Source organism: Brassica napus, chromosome C1, assembly GCF_020379485.1.
Source record: "Brassica napus cultivar Da-Ae chromosome C1, Da-Ae, whole genome shotgun sequence".
Taxonomy (NCBI): Eukaryota; Viridiplantae; Streptophyta; class Magnoliopsida; order Brassicales; family Brassicaceae; genus Brassica; species Brassica napus.
The window spans coordinates 35272794-35287295 of record NC_063444.1 but is presented as its reverse complement, the minus strand read 5'-3'; the positions used below and the strand labels follow the sequence as shown (position 1 = coordinate 35287295).

The 14502-nt window shown below is 47.0% G+C and overlaps 1 non-coding gene across 1 annotated transcript; it reads left to right on the top strand.

Annotated features, from left to right (window-relative positions):
- The first annotated feature begins 2670 nt into the window (after positions 1–2670).
- On the top strand, positions 2671–2777 carry LOC125581132. The gene has a single exon (XR_007318843.1). It is a non-coding gene; the product is annotated as a small nucleolar RNA R71 (small nucleolar RNA).
- Positions 2778–14502: the final 11725 nt, after the last annotated feature.

Here is a 14502-nt window from a genome sequence, read left to right as displayed (position 1 = left end):
AAACAAATGCATGAAGGTGGAATAAAGGCTAAGGTGCAGGGTGGGAACTAGCTAAAAATGAGCTAGCCACTCAGGATCAGCAAGATGGATAAAAATGATAAGAAGTCCTGAGTGTGTTCTCGTTTCCCTGATCTAATGCCCATAACAAGAAGAATTTCAGTCAAGATTTGGTTCAAGTTAGGTGGAATTAAGTCTACCCAGTGTAACCTGATCGGCTGAGAACTTCTGGAGAATCAAGTGAGATATGTCAGGGTATTCCAGGTCCACATGTGTATCTTTCGCCACCGCAAGGTCACTGAATAAGATAACTAAAGCACGACGTGGTTAGTGATCAACACGGAATAAGGTCCTAATTCACACAAAGTTTTGACTGACTCGATCATAAAAACTGACTCAAAAGATAAACAAAAGAAAGAAACAAGTTAGTAAACGACGAAAACCCTCCCCCAGACTTACTTCACAACGTCCCTGGTGTGAAAATAAATCAGAGAGAAGGTGAAAACAAGAATAAATATATATATATATATATATATATTTTTTTTTTTGTTGAGATACTTACCCGAGTGGAGCGGACACTCCACAAAAATTATGGGTGTTCTATCGTCAGATGGTCGCCTGGGACAGCCGCTCTTTTCAGAGGGCAGGTTGTTCCGTTGCTGCAACCCATAATTTTCGAAGTATCTCAGATTTTTCTGCTTTTTGACCTTAGACTCAGTAAACTAAAACGAAAAATAAGTAAACAAAAGCAAAACCAACTGATATTTACACTTACCAGTGGGTTGCCTCCCACCAAGCGTTTGGTTTAAGTTACTAGCTTGACTTAGTGACATGTATTAGTCGGGTTGAGCATGAGGGCTTGTTCCAAAACAAGCTCCAAACTCAGACATGTTCATCTTCAAAACTCTGCTCAGCAACCCCTTCACAGCAGCTTCTCCTCTCTCTTTCAGCTCATGTGTGAGAATTACTCTGACTTTAAAGAAAGGTTTAGAGGTACCCTTGCACTTTACCTCATACTCAATGGATTTCTCATCACACAAGCGAGGTATCAAAGTCATCATAGGGTCACCCTTGACCCTTTTCTTCTGGACTTTTTCTTTCACCCTTGCATTCCCATTGAGTTTCTTGGTATCAGTGTGAGGATATCCATCGAGGACTTCTTTGATATCACCCTTTTTACCAAGCTCCTTCTTAGGAACAATTTCCAGCTGTTCTCCACTAACCACTGAGATGCAAGAGGCATAGAGGATTTGTGATCTGGTTGGGACAACCTTGTAGAAAATCTTCCTTTTGATGTTGGAGAAGGAGACTCTCTTATTAGGCATGTCGACGACTGCTCCTACTGTAGCCATAAATGACCTTCCAAAGATTAAAGGCATCTCATGATCCTTGCTCATCTCAACAACCTGAAATTCGGTATGGAGAATACAGTTTCCAACTTGGACAGGAAGGTTGCGAATTGTGCCATAAGGGACTGTCATGGAAGAGTTTACAAAAGCAAGAGTCACCAGAGAAGGCTCAACATCAACAATGCCCAGCTCGTCTAGAATCGCTTTTGAGACAAGGTTCACACTAGACCCATAATCACAAAGAGCTTCCTTGAATTCCACTCCAGCAATGGAAAAAGGTAAAACAAACTTTCCAGGGTCATCAACCTTAGGCAATACCTTCAGCGATGGTGTCAGTGCTTCAGTAAAGAGTGCCTTGATATCCTTCTGAGATTCTCTGCAATTTTTGAAGAACATATGCAATGGCTGAATCTCCCAAGCATGTTCAAATGAGATATTTTGAGGAAGCCTTCTAACCATCTTCCTAAACCCAGCTAGCTGCTCTGCACTAATAGGATCCATCAAATGTCTAGGTGGAATTTTATATGGAACCTTAGGAACATAGACTCGAACTGGTGGAGTCTCAGCAAGTTCGTCAGGAGCAGTCACTTTAGAACTAGCAGAGTGCTCTGTTCTCTCTTCTACGCCTGGAACAGTTTTAACAGACAGTTGCTCCGGTTCCTTTCCCTCAGATTTCTCACATCTCAGCTCTGCTGCATTACAATGCCCAACCCTAGGATTCATCGGACTCTTTCCAGGAAGCATACCTTGCTGCCTCTTAACGCTCTCAGCTGTTTGAGCAAGTTGAACATCAATCCTCTTTATGTAGTTGCTCACATCATCATACTTTGTATTCAGCTCAGTGAAAATGTTGTCCATCCTGGTGTTGATGTCTGTAGAAACCTGATTCAATGCATTGCCATGAATTTGCATACCCTGCAACAGTTGTTGCATCATCATACCCAGACCCTTCAGCTCATCTGGTTGATTGTTCCCGGTAGCTGGAACAGCTTGCCGATTGCTCTGCGATTGTCGCTGGTTCTGGTTCTGAATCTGCCCGGCCGTAGCTTGCTCCATGCTGAAGACGTGCCCTTTGTTATTTTTCAGTAGCTGATCAACCTTCGCAGTCAGCTCATCTATCTTCTGGGTGTCGGAACTGTTATCTTTCTTGGAGCGATCGCTCTCCTCGTTCTTATTGGCTGAGGTAGCAGCCATGTTCTCAATTAGCTTAAACGCTCCATCAGTGGTCTGAGTCATGAAGTCTCCGTTGCTGGCAGAGTTCATAGCACTCTAAAATTCCCAGTCAACTCCATCATAGAAAATTTCCAAGAGGTAGTCATCATCAAATCCATGGTGAGGACATTCTCTGCGATAGTCATTGAAGCGCTTCCATGCGTCGCAGAAAGGCTCATCAGTGAGCTGTCTGAAGGAGGTGATCTTGTTCTTCAATGCAGCTGTTCTCGCCTTAGAGTAGAAATGGTTTAGGAACGCTGATCAGACCTGTTCCCATGAAGTGAGAGAGCCGGTAGGGAGAGAGTTCAACCACCGTGCAGCTCTTCCATCAAGAGAGAATGGGAACAACGTGCACTTGATGTGGTCTGGTGGAACACCATTCGCGCGAGTAAAACTGCAGACTTTTTCGAAACTCTCAATATGCTCCATTGGAATTTCTGTAGAGAGACCAAAGAACACCTTTCTCTATACTAGACCGATCAAAGCAGGCTTGATCTCGAAGTCCTGCCTGGTGCAGGGTGGTGGAACAATGGCAGAGCGCGTAGTAGGGATGTTACGCGGAAGGTTTCTCCTCCCGATCAGAACAGTATGTGCCTGTTGTTCCTGCTGCTGCTGAGCAGCTTGTTCCTGCGCTTGAATGGTCTACTGCAACTGTTGCATCTGCTGCTCCATGAGTGCCATTGCAGTAGTGAGATCATCCTGATTGGCGTGATCACCCATAGTGGTGTCGATTTGCCTTGGTTGTTGACGATTTGTTATTTCTAACCATGCTAGCTCCTGGTTGGTAAGTGTAACCAATTCTCCTTGTGATTTCTCCGAGTATGTCTACTGGTCATGCACCTGGAAAATTAGCTGCAACAAATAGGATGGAGCAAGTTAGAGGTCTTAAACTAAATAAATAACCGAAAAATAAAGGTAAAAAGATGGTCCCCGGCAACGGCGACAAATTGATATTACGTGTATACGCACACCAATTAACCTAATGTGCACACAACCACAATCGAATGGTATGTCGATGTAGCACTTTAGGATCGAATCCACAGAGACCAATGATTACACTTTATTTCTATAGGATCAATATCAAGCTAAAACAACATGGGGGTTTTAAAGTTGATTTCGTAACAAGCAAGTAAGAGATTGATTTAAGGTTTTTCAGATGATTAAGAATGCTAGCCTAGGGTGGTTTGATCGGGTGTTAAACAAGTATGAGCCAAACAATTATTCAAGTTCAATTAAGAGTAAGTCCAGAACTCGGATCACTCAGGTTGAATCAACCCACTCTCGTGGTATTGATTCCTTTGCAAGTCGGTTTTGATGCCTAAACTCTCGTTTGGATCAAGATGCGCTAGCAAGCTTTAGAGATCAAGTCCGATATGTTCATAATACACCCTAATATCTACTCTCGCTGACTAGGGATGCAATGCTCATTCATAACAAATCTAGCAACCTATTACACGGTTAATGAACAGGCTAAACCTATGATCTAACATTAAGCGGCCAGTTTAATGCAAGTATTAAGAATATTTATGAATGAAGACAATCAAGGGATTCACTTATCTATGTTTAACTCACAGATCTAACAACCTAACACCCTAGACTAAGCAAGTGGATTACTCAGCCATGGACAGAGAAATCACAGAGATAACAGATGAAGAAAACATGTCTGAATTAATAATAAAAAGCAAAGAGGGTTTAGAAATCTTCTCCAAAGGATGTAGAGATTCTTCTCCCTTAACAAGAGTACAAGTTTTCTCTCTCCAAAATCTCTCTAAAGTAACGTAGAATGTCTAGAATAATAAGAGAATATATATTGCAGGTCTCTGGCGGCTGCAGGAGAAAAAGGGGGAAGCCCTAGGTAAAATCCCGAAATATTTGGAAACTTCCTTAAAAATCTCTGCCGCTGTATCAGGCACTCGGGTTGCTCCGTCAGACTGCTCTGCGTGAAAAACTCCAAATTGCACTCTTTTTCTCCTCTTTTCCTCCAACTGGTTTATCTCCCATCCAATGTAACTCCAGACCTGTAATGACTCGAAAAGGACTAGAAAGACTCGATAAAGACTTGAAAACCAATTAGAAAACATATATACAAGATGCCAAAAACACCATATATCATGAATGCATCACTTGCCCACCGGCAGCATTCACTATGCAAGGTTAATCCCCAGTTCCTGTCCGGAACGATCCTTTTCCAATCATTCATGGGCTCACAAAACTATGTGTAGCTCCAGTGTCAAACAATACGTGTGTATCCACACCCCCAATACTCAAGGTCCCTACACAAGGTCCATTCAAAGTATTCTAATCCGTTCTAGGTTCCATACCATGCAATTCTACTGAATTGAAAAAGATTAGATAAAAATCATTACCAATGATCGCTTTGAACGGCCCGGCCTCGTCCGCGTCCTTAGACAGTTCATACACCCTTGGCGTTGATGTCTGACCACGGCTCTGGCTCGGCTTCTTGGTGCCTCCATGGCCCTTGTCTTGTCCCGCTTACCACAACCGTGACAGTGGAAGGAACCGCCACCACTCGAACCCTGTCCCCTACTCTGCTCCCAGATCGGACAGTCCCGAGTTGCATGATCCATCTTGACACAACGGGTACAAGCTCCCATGGCTTTCCAGCACTCGCCCCCGTGACTTCGTCCACATTTGGAACACTCCGACTTGCCACTGGAGGATCGCCCCTCCTCAGTCGAGTCCCGTTTCCTCTTCCGGTCACTGTCGGATCCACTAGAAGCCGTGTGGCTCCTAGATTTCAACTTGGCCTCCTCAGCAAGGTTGGTCTCTACCAAGGCCATCTTCTCAACTAACTCAGACACGGTGTGGAAGGTACCAACTGAGCAGTAGGTTCGGAGTTTGACCCTTAGGCCTCTGATGAACCTGCGAACCTGAACTGTCTCCTCCTCCAACTCCTTACTCACATAGCGTCTGAGCCGTTTGAACTTTTCCTCATATTCACAGACTGTCCTACGACCCTGGGTCAGGTCCAAGAACTCCGATTCCAAACGATCCGAAGCCTCCGCTGGAAAGTACTTGTGGTTGAACTCAACCTCAAAGTCTGAGAACCTCTCAATGGAACCGTTGGTGCGTTTATCCAGAGCCAACCACCAGTTGTGTGCGTCCCCTTCCAGGAAGTGAATTGCAATGTCTTTCTTGTACTCATTTGGACAGCGAGTTGAGTAAAGTTCCGAGTCAACCTGCTTCTCCACTCGTCGGCCTCAATGGGATCGACACTACCAGCAACCTGCTTTGTGCCCAGCTTGGAAATGTGAGCTAACACGCTCAGGTAATCCTCTTTCCGAGCTGTCCGCACTGGTGGGTCGATCTCCATAACCTCAGCTTCGGCCGTAGCTCGACCCTCGACTGTCCGTGCGGCTGTCCCAGCTGCACGAGCTGCTGTTTGAGCCACCCGAGCTGTCGTCTGAGCGGCCTGAGCTGTCGCCCGAGCTGCCTGAACTGCAGTCTGAGCTGGTGTGACTTGACCTACCGAGGAATTCACCAAAGGCGTGAACGCCTGCGTCAAAGCCAACATCTGTGTGCCCATTGTTTTCACCGCATCCAGAACATCCCGCATAGACGGCTCAACCAACTCAGCATCACCCGTGCCATGACCGGCCCGGTCTCCTGCATGGGAGGATTCAGCTTCCTCCTCATGCCCCAACTCCTGCTGATCGTCCACAGCAGTAACATTAACCTCAGTAGGTAAGGTTGGTCCCTGCGGCAATCCGGATTCATTGTTGACCGGCTCCAATGGAGACGGCAACACCTGAGACGGGACAGTCTCATCAACTTCCACATTACCGGATGCTCCATGTGGGAACCGAAATTCGCACTGTCGATTTCCGTTTAAATAAGGAAACTAGGAAAAACCTAATTTCACAGAGGTCCCGGATATCTGCTAATACCACACGCCAAGCAATCAGAACACAATAATGACAACGATAAAATATAAGAAATCGAAAAGAGAGCAAAGTAGATCTTATTTCGAATTCGCGTTTGAGCGTTACAACAAGGTAAGAGCCTGGGCTACGAGAGCTATCAGCGAGATTCCTAGTTCTAAAACCCTAAGACGCCAATAACCTAGTTGAGTCGCAGCTCGAATAACAAAAACGGAAATATGCCTAATTGCTCTAAGTGCTAAGTTTGCTCTGAAAAAGTCCTTTTTCTATGCCTCTCGCCTAGGACCCCTTATATACTGACTCCAAGGTCGGTTTACGCCTTTCCTCTTCTGCCCTTAAGCCGCCATAGCATAAAAATGGAGATATTCTATTTTTTTTTCCGATCTTCGTAATTAGCTTCAAAATTTCGTATTTATCCGCGGAAACTTGACATTTATCTCCCCTTGCGGACCAAGCGTAAACCGACATGTGGTTTGCGGGCTGTTGGTTAAGAAATCGTAAGTTGGGCCTCGAGTCGTGTCTTAGGTCCCTTTGGGCCGTCTCTCGACTCGAAGCGTTTATTACGGCTTCTTTCGATAAAGAATGAACTTTCTGCGGTTTTTACGGTAAAGTTTGATTGATAACTTAGAAATGGCGGGGAACGTGAGATGGGTTCGTTACGATATGCGGGAGATAGCATCGAAGGGTAGACGAGAATGCATGGACTGATGTCGTATCGACGTTTCGGAAGAGCTCGGTCGCTACGTAGCGACCGAGCGGAATGGGCGTTTGGTCGCTATGTAGCGACTGAGCTTTGGCTCGAACTTGGTCGCTACGTAGCGACCGAGCGGAGCACGCGTTTGGTCGCTGCATAACGATCCTTCTCGAGCTCTTGTCCGATGATTCGCATTTCTTCCGCAAAGGATTTTCGTAAAGAAGAATCTATTTCGAAAATATATTTGTCGAAGAATTTTTCTATGTTTTTCTTCTTCGGGGATTTGGACGTTAACTTCGTCGTAACCGTTTTTGACCCCAACAGTTAGCCCCCCAGCACATTGGGAACGTGGATTTCTAGCGAGGTCCCAGTGCGTGGTATGGCGAGTTTGGACGAGATTGGTGTATTTGGGCGAAGTTCGTGTCCAAAAATCCGCAAGTAAATAGTAATTTCTCATGCCTATAAGAAGGGAGGTAACTTCTTGATAACCTTCACACTTACTCATTCTCATACTCATTCTCATAGAGAGGTTTTTCTTGAAAAGTTCTTTCTCTTTCTCTCTGTCATTTCCTCCTCGATCTTAAAAAAAGAAAAACACGAGATGTCGAGTAAGAAGAGGACTTCGAAGAAAGAGTCTTTGCCCGCGAATGTTTCTGAAGAGCTTCGAGTGCCGAAGATGGAATTCGTTCCTCATTCGGTAGACCCCGCCGAAAACGAGGCATGGTGGGTGGCGTGTTACGGTTCGATCACGCCTCCCATAGAAAAATCGTTCCCGTTCATGAACCATCGTCCGGTGGAGGCAGGTGCGCCGAGTAGGAGCACTAGCGGATTTCTCGAGGTCATGCGGTCGTTCTACCATATTTCGGACGCGGTGGAATTCAGGATTCCTTGTCAAGGAGAGTGTGCTAGTAGTCCCCCGGAGGGCTTCTTTACTTGTTACGAGGCATTTGTAGTGCGTTGCCGTTTATGGTTTCCGATCCCCGAGATCATCGTCCGTGTGTTTGGTCGTTTCGGGGTGGCGATAAGCCAACTGAATCCTCTTAGCATCCAGCACCTCATAGGGATCCTGGTCCTGAGCTACGAGCATGGTCTCTCTCTCACCGTTGATCATTTCGAAGCGCTTCTTCGATTGCAGATCATCCGGGACACGGACACGTACCGGCTAGTTCCTTGGAACTTCATGTCAGTGGTAAAGGGGTTCACTTCTAACTTCAACTCGTGGAGGAAGTTTTTCTTCTTCGTTCGTGTAGACGTAGCGTCCGTTGAGGAGAGTTGTATCCCACTATTTCGGAGGTTGCCGAACGATCGTCCTTCTATCAACCCTCTTGCTCTGTTTCCTGAGGACATTATTGCGATGAGGGATCAGCTCAGGAATGGTCTTTTTTTCTGGACTTCTTTTACGCCGAAGAGAGTTCGTAAGGCGTTGAGGTTTGTCCATCTTGGTCCTGCTTTGGGCGGAGAAACTAGGAGTGATTCAAAACCTGAAGACCAAGGTCCCAACGCCGGTCCCAACGCCACTCCCACTATTGTGACGGGGCCGAATTCTTCGAAGGGAAAAGATATTGATCTCGGCGACCTGGAGTTTTCGGTGGACGATTGCATGCTTCCAGGATGGGATCCGAACCTTGCTTTCGGCGATGGAAGTGGTACGAGCGAGGTCCCTATTCCGGATTTTGATGATTTCTTCGCTGGTCTTCCGTCGGGTTTTGACGCTCCTCAGGCCACGAGCGAGTCAGGGAGGCCGAGAGTTGTTGCGGAAGGATCTCGCATCATTAACGTGGTATAATTTTTAAGAATTCCGACGATCGTTATTATTATTTTTGGCTTATAACGTGTCAATCGGTTTTACAGGGTTTGAACTTTCTTGGATCGGCCATTGAGGCGAGCCATAGAGAGGCCATGATCTATCGCTTTAAAGCGGAGAAGGCGGAAAAGGATCTTGCTCGCATGCGAGACGAGATGTTGGCGCGAGACGCTCAACTCGCTCGTGATCATGCCAGGGCTGTTCGCAGGGCGGAACAGAAGGGCGGGAGGGAAATTGTCGAGGTGATGAAGACTCGCGCTTCTCAATTTCCGGTTGAGTACGGGAATCTTAAGGGTGCTTTCAACTCGCTGGGCGACTTCCGCGAGTGTCGCGGCTCCGTCGGGAGCCTTTGGAAGACACAGGAAGATGACTACGTCTTCGAGAGGGAGATGGAGTTAATGAAGGGTGGCATGAAGGATCATGCTCACGCTGAGGCGACCATTCCTCCGATCGACGGGAAGATCCAGAAATTTTGGGTTCCCATCCCGGTTTCCCCTGATACCGTAGAGACTACGGCTGATTTTGCTGGTGATGATGAGGAAGTGAACTTTCCCGCGGATGCATTCGGGGCTTCCTTGTCTGGTAATTTTAACTTTGACATGTGAGTGTTTTGGCGGGAAGGAGTTTTCCCTTTATCTAGTATTTAGCGGCCGAGTGTGGCCTTTGTTCATATATGTCTGGCCGAGTGTGGCCTTGAACCCCTACCGCTATGCGGTTTATATAATGGATGTCCGTTTGGGTTTACTTTGTTTAGAGTGGGTTTGAAGTGAACATGAGTTGTCGTCTCATATTTATCTTTGTTTGAGGCGTTCAATTTGTTAGTTCGTGAGTTTTCGTAGAGATCATTTACGATTTTTCGGGAACGTTGAGTTATGAACGAAGAGACATGTTTTAGGAATCTCGTATCGTTTAGATATCATGTCTTTGAGATGTTTGAGACCAATGCGATGGGTTTAGGGCAAGACCTAGGTTTACTCTCGGTTTTAAGGTTTGTGCGGTGACTAGCCGGCTATCGGTTTTTATGTTGCGATTTCTACCTGATTCGTACCGATTTAAAGTCCGCGATAGGTTCTCTGCTTATACGAATTGTATGGTACAAATCGAGCATCTTTCCAGAGACAATTTTTAAGCCAACTGGATGTGCTAGACCAAAATTTCGGATTTTTTTTTGTAGCGCGCTTTCGTCCTTGTGTTGGACGTTTGAAGATCAAAAGAGTGATCAGGTTGCGTTTGTTTAAGACGGCTGATGTGTTCGTCGGGGCCAATCGACGAACGGAGTGTAAGATTTGTAGTGGTCGCGTTCGGACAATTTGTTCGCATCATCTCGATTTTTAACTTGGCGACGTCTCGCAGTTATTTCGAAGACTATACGTATATTGCTGAAGTGAGATTGTTTTGCGATTTTGTCTTAAAAAGAGCGACGAATATTTCGTAAAAATTTTTGAAATCTTGATAGAATTCGATTACAATAACGCATCTTTTCCTATGTGGGAGTATACGTGTATACGCACCCACTCCCCCACCCCCTTTTTGGAGAGGGGGATAGCTGAACTCGTCCTTCGACGAGCTGCCTACGTACCCCTTTCGAGGATCAAGCCATCTCGTAGTTCTGTTTTATGCCGCGAGCGTTTTTACTCGGCGGTTGTCGCCGTGCTGACCGCCTTGATCGAGATGATCGTGGCAGGGTCAGTGTTCTCTTCCGGATGTTCCGATTAAATTGTAGTGTTGGCTTCGGCCTCATGTTGAGTTTCGACGCCCGAAGCGTCTGCGTCAGCAGATGATATGAAATCGTCTTTTCTCGAAACGTTGTTGGTCGAAGATTTATCGATCTTCGCGCGTTTGCGATTTGCCATTGCAGAGGTTGTCATCTGTCTTAACTTGTGTTCTGCGAGGAAGCACAGTCGTGACTGTTTCTGACATCCCTAGATAGTTGCGACTCCGTTTGGGGTCGGGAATTTGACGCCCAGGTGGTACGTCGATGGAACGGCTTCCATAGCGTTGAGCCACAGGGTTCCCATGATCACGTTGTAGATGGCAGGATGATCGACTACCGCGAACTCTACGATTTTTGTGACCTCCTTGGCCATGACAGGTAGCTGAATTGATCTGAGGGTCATCGATACTTCGCCAGAAAAGCTTGTGAGCGGTTTCGGAGTTGGAGTTACTTCTCTGAGTTCAATGCTCATCCGATTGAGAGTGTCGCGGAAGATTACATTCACTGTGCTCCCCGTGTCAATGAGTACTCTTCCGACTTCCAGATCTCGTATGACGAGGTCTATGACGAGCGGATCGCAGTGAGGCTGATCAATCCCGCTGGCTTCCTCCTTTGTGAAGGTGATTGAGTAGTTCTGATCACCTTTGGTAGGAGACCATGTAGGCCAGTTTGCGCTTGACTCCACCTTCCGCTGGTAAGCCTTGATGGCGGAGACCGTATCGTTGCAGAATTGCGATCCTCCGATGATCATGTTGACCCTACGACGATTGTTATCGTTCCCCTTGTCGTCTGACCTCCTGCCGCGTGTATCCCCGGATTGGTTTCTTTGGGGAGATCTCTCCGCGGGGAGATTTCTGTCTGGCTTCGGGGGGCGATCGGTCTCGAGGATGAGATCTTTCACGCTGGTTACTTCCGAGAGTTCTCCGACTAGTAGCTTCGCGGCCAGCCTCGCTCCCAAGACCTTGCAGTTAGTCGTGGAGTGTCCTCGGGATTGGTGGAACTCGCAGAAGGTGTTTTCGTCATATCCTTGGTTGCGAGTCCACGTATTACCCGTGGTTCGGCCCTGGTCTGAGCCAATCGCGTAATTATGTGCTCCTTGGAGTTCTTCCCCCTCGTGATGGACATACTTGTCGTTACGAGGGTTCTTCTTCCTTGTTTTCGGGCTACATCTTTCGAGGACGATCTTGCCGACTTATGCTTCTGCAATAAGATTTTCGTTTCTTCCTCGATCATGATGTAGTCTGTCGCCTTGTGGAGGGCGTCTTGGATCGTCCGTGATTTTTCGAGGGATATCCATTTTCTGAATTTCGACTTGTACCGGAGCGCCTTTCTGAGCGCGTCGATGGCCACCTTGTCGCTTATCCCGCTGACCCTGGACATCACCAACTTGAACCGGCTGATGAACTCGCGGAGGGGTTCCTCTTCCCTCTGGGACAGACTCCAGAGATCGACATCGGAAGTTTTTCTATCAATGAACATAGAGTATTGCTTGAGAAATTCTGATGCGAGCTATCGGAAACTCCCGATAGAGTTTCGTTTAAGGCGTGCGAACCATTCGAGGGCTGCTCTTTCTAGATTCTCGACGAACAGGCGGTAGTATCCGGTGTCTCTCTCGCCGTCCTTCAGCCTCGCTCTTCCCATCGTGATGTGGAAAGCCTGAAGGTGCGCTCTCCGATCGGTCGTACCATCATACTTCGGTACTTTGATCTTTCCTGGATCGGATACCCTCGTATCAGAGATGCGAGCGGTGAAAGAGGTTTTCCGAGCCCCTTCCAGCAGTCTGTCGATCTCGGGGTCCGCGCTCGTAGCATGATGGATTTGAGATTGTACGGCTCTTACTTCTGCCGCAGTCTTGGTGATATAGTCGCGAAGATCGCGTATATCCGACGTCTCGTCAGCAGGTTTCCGCGCTTGTCGGCGTTTACTGCGAGTGAGCTCGGTTTGTTTTTCAGCCAGCTCTTCCTGTTCGTTCCAATAGAGGATTTCCTCCTCTTCTGTCATTGGTTTGTCGAACGGAGAGCTTTCCCGAGTGAATCGGCTTCTGGTCCTTCTTGGATGTCTGTCGGCGTCTTCATCAGTATTGTTGGAGACATCGCTAGGATCCAGGTCGACTTGCTCGACTCCGTTGTCCTCCGAAGCCTTCGCGGGATGCGGAGGGCTTTTGGATTTTCCCTTTTCGACGGGAGACTTCTCGCTAGTGTTTTGACTCGAAGGTCGTTCCTGGGCGGCTCCAGGCCTGTTGAGTGGGGTCGAAAAGTCAAGTCTTTTCCCCCGGACTTTAGTGGTTCCACGGGGGCGGATTGCTCGAGTCCTTGCCGTTAAAGTTTCAACTTGTTTGGTCAAGGTGCTCACGAGCTTATCATGTTCTTCCGACCTTTTTTCGTAGGTGCCGAACATCTTTTTAAACTCCTCGAGCGCCGCGGCGTTGGCTGGTGCGTTGGCCGCGGATACGTCCGCTGCAGGAGTGTGGAGATCAGTGCCGCTGCCTCCGTTAAGAGGAGTCTGCACGTTATCTGTGTCGTCAGTTGACATGTCTGGTTGAGCGTGATGTGGTTGAGAGTTAGATTGATCCGTATCCCCCTCCTTCTAGCGCCAAACTGTGGGAGCCAAAATTTGCACTGTCGATTTCCGTTTAAATAAGGAAACTAGGAAAAACCTAATTTCCCAGAGGTCCCGGATATCTGCTAATACCACACGCCAAGCAATCAGAACACAATAATGACAACGATAAAATATAAGAAATCGAAAAGAGAGCAAAGTAGATCTTATTCTGAATTCGCGTTTGAGCGTTACAACAAGGTAAGAGCCTGGGCTAAGAGAGCTGTCGGCGAGATTCCTAGTTCTAAAACCCTAAGATGGCAATAACCTAGTTGAATCGCAGCTCGAATAACAAAAACGAAAATATGCCTAATTGCTCTAAGTGCTAAGTTTGCTCTGAAAAAATCCTTTTTCTATGCCTCTCGCCTAGGATCCCTTATATACTGACTCCAAGGTCGGTTTACGCCTTTCCTCTTCTGCCCTTAAGCCACCATAGCATAAAAATGGAGATATTCCATTTTTTTCCGATCTTCGTAATTATCTTCAAAATTTCGTATTTATCCGCGGAAACTTGACATTTATCTTCCCTTGCGGACCAAGCGTAAACCGACATGCGGTTTACGGGCTGTTGGTTAAGAAATCGTAAGTTGGGCCTCGAGTCGTGTCTTAGGTCCCTTTGGGCCGTCTCTCGACTTGAAGCGTTTATTACGGCTTCTTTCGATAAAAAAATGAACTTTCCGCGGTTTTTACGGTTAAGTTTTATTGATAACTTAGAAATGGCGGGGAACGTGAGATGGGTTCGCTACGGTATCCGGGAAATAGCATCAAAGGGTAGACGAGAATGCATGGACTGATGGCGTATCGACGTTTCGGAATAGCTCGGTCGCTACGTAGCGACCGAACTTTGGTTCGAGCTCGGTCGCTACGTAGCGACCGAGCTCCGGCTCGAGCTCGGTCGCTACGTTGCGACTTTGCGGAATGGGGCGTTTGGTCGCTATGTAGCGACTGAGCTTTGGCTCGAACTCGGTTGCTACGTAGCGACCGAGCGGAGCACGCGTTTGGTCGCTGCGTAACGATCCTTCTCGAGCTCTTGTCCGATGATTCGCGTTTCTTCCGCAAAGGTTTTTCGTAAAGAAGAATCTATTTCGAAAATATATTTGTCGAAGAATTTTTCTACGTTTTTCTTCTTCGGGGATTTGGACGTTAACTTCGTCGTAACCGTTTTTGACCCCAACACTCCAACAGCCTCCTTCCCTTTCCTAGACTTCTTCCTTGTTGTACCCTTAGGATTT